The 2,500-nt window shown below is 38.0% G+C and overlaps 1 long non-coding RNA gene across 3 annotated transcripts in view; it reads left to right on the forward strand.

The window, feature by feature from the left end:
- Positions 1 to 2,500, forward strand: part of LOC144978872 (uncharacterized) — a 12,768-nt gene that overhangs the window by 9,095 nt on the left and 1,173 nt on the right. Inside the window, exon 3 of one of the 3 annotated variants that reach the window (XR_013646617.1) lies at positions 685 to 762. The exons of 1 other annotated variant lie outside the window; for it this stretch is intronic. This is a non-coding gene — a long non-coding RNA (uncharacterized LOC144978872). Of the gene's footprint in view, positions 1 to 684; positions 777 to 2,500 lie in introns of all 3 variants that reach the window. One more of the 3 variants, XR_013646618.1, reaches the window with a different exon arrangement.

Here is a 2,500-nt window from a genome sequence, read left to right on the forward strand (position 1 = left end):
TTAAATTATAGTCTTTATAGGCGCAGCACTCTACACAATGTTATATCATTTCCAAAGGTAAGGCTGTTCATTTATGAATTACCATTTCTTTATTTTGTGATTATCGTCTATAATTTAGGAAAGGACAAAGCATTCTGGGTTATTTGCATTTATCTCTTATACAAAAACAAAACGAAAAAAAAAATAATTTTAAATTAGGCCACGGATTATTTCTTAAAACGAACAAAATAAAATCTTTCATCAATCACGCAAGATTTGGCTTTCCAAAATCGTGGATTTGTATTCTAAGAGGGTAACTGAAAGCATTTTCTCTTACTTTTATTTCTAGAGACTCAATCCATTAATTCAATGGATCTATTATTTCAACCGCCTCCAAAATATCAAACGTGATTAATTCTCATTGTATTGCTTAGCCATTTCCGGTTCCGGTTATGAACTGATAACAATGATCAAATCATAAAAAAGAACAAGAACTCATGCTGAATAGCCCATAATGACTACATCCTGTCTCATCCATTCAAAACACAACAATACATTGAATTTCTCCACCACCAATATTTCATCTATTTTGCGTTGTGGGATGAATGAAGACAAAATAAAGTTATATTTAAAAATAAAAAAAAGATAGATAAATTCAAATGTTGAGACATAAATTTTCAAATTTTATCATTTTGAATTTTTTAGGGAAAGAACACTTGTGGGAGAACCACTGAACGAAATGAATGAATCGCTGGCGGGCCAAATGTTGAACGGATTGTGAATGTAGGTCCACCCATGTAGGTCCACCCATTAATCCTTTGTCCTTTCAGTACATATATAAATAGCCACGTACGCGTATTTGCAGTTCTGATAACCGGGCAAAATTCTGGGCTTGATTTGACATTGTTTACAATGGATAATATCAATTTCGTGTTGGTTTGAGATTGAGAGTCAATTCCATTACAACGATGGGCCCCATAATATATTGGGTTACCAGACCTGTAAATATGTACACGTCAGTGAATAGATCTATATTAGAAACAAAGAAAAAACGTAAAACTTGAGCATTAATGTAGCGCAATATCCACTAATCGTGCTCAAAGCTCTTTACAAGGGGTCAGTAGCCAACAGCAGTACTTACAATGTAATGTAAATGTTGCTGCTCGAAGCTCGAAGAAATTAATAACAATGTGAAATTGAATGTAAGCTTCATTTTAATATTCATCTTTATAACACCACAACCACATTATCTCATTCGTCTGTGGTGTTTCATTCATCCTATTTTGTTGATAAAGGGGAAACCCGAAAAGTCCTTTTTATCTGTTTCCGTATATTGCTTTGAAGTTTACATTCAATTTCACATTGTTATTTCCTGACTATGTAGAACGAGTCGTGACGCCAAAAGACGATATTACAATTTTATTTCCGGAGAGAGACAACAATGTTAATGGCCAGGCATTCGTTTTGCACCTGAGTACGGTGAGATACATCGAGTAAAGAGCCTTTTACAAGAATTCAAATATGCGCCGCTTAGAGCGCGGGACTCGAATTCTGGACCCTCCAATATGAAAGGAGAGTGCCATACCACTAGACCACATAGACGCAGAGATAGGGATTTCGGTCGGATCTCAAGTCAACAGCAATGCCTAACAAGTAGGATTCCTACAAGGCGGTGTTATTATTCCACTTATTCTCCACAGAGATATCGATGTTAAAGGCCAGGTACTCATTTAACACCTGGATAGGGTGAGAGAATATATGAGTAACGTGCCCTAAACAGGGACTCAATATTGCGCAGCTTAGAGCGGAATTCGAACTCTTGACTTAGCGGTCCGAGGATGAGTGTGATAGCAACTGGACCAAAGAGCCCCAAACATAAATTGCAGGTTGAGAATTGTTTTTCAAATAAATGTGACCATTTATATAGCGCAATATCCACTAAACGTGCCCAAAGTGCTTTACAAAAGATCCCTAGACAACAGCAACATTTAACATGTAGGACGAGACATGACGCATGTGACATTGAATGTAAGCTTCAATTTGATAAATAAAAAACAATAATGTGGACGTCTCGGGTTTCCCCTTTATCAACAAAACAGGATGAATGAAACACTACAGACGAATGAGATAATGCCATAGTGGCGGTGTTAAGGTGAATTAAAGATAGGCGATGTTACATTCTTTTTTTGTGTGTGGACAACCACAACGCTACAAACTGTCAGGTACTCATTTTACACCTGAGTACGATGAGAGAATGTGAGTGAAGAGCATTTTCCAAGGATCATCTATGCGCCGAACAAGGCTCAAACCCAGGAACTTCCGATCCGACAGCGAGTCTATACACGAAGACCGCATAGTCGACTTTATTCATCCCCAAGGGGAAACTTGTCTCGAATGTCTATTCCAAGGGCAGATTGGAATACCCCAAGCTTTGGCCGCAATGCAGCGCCACAAAGTGAGATAGGGCGAGGTGACTTGCTCAAGGCCACACAGTGCAGCGGCAGTTGATCAAACTCGGTAC

The sequence above is a fragment of the Berghia stephanieae genome, chromosome 8 (genome assembly GCF_034508935.2).
Source record: "Berghia stephanieae isolate SIO BIC M18660-M18661 chromosome 8, UCSD_Bste_1.3, whole genome shotgun sequence".
NCBI lineage: Eukaryota > Metazoa > Mollusca > Gastropoda > Nudibranchia > Aeolidiidae > Berghia > Berghia stephanieae.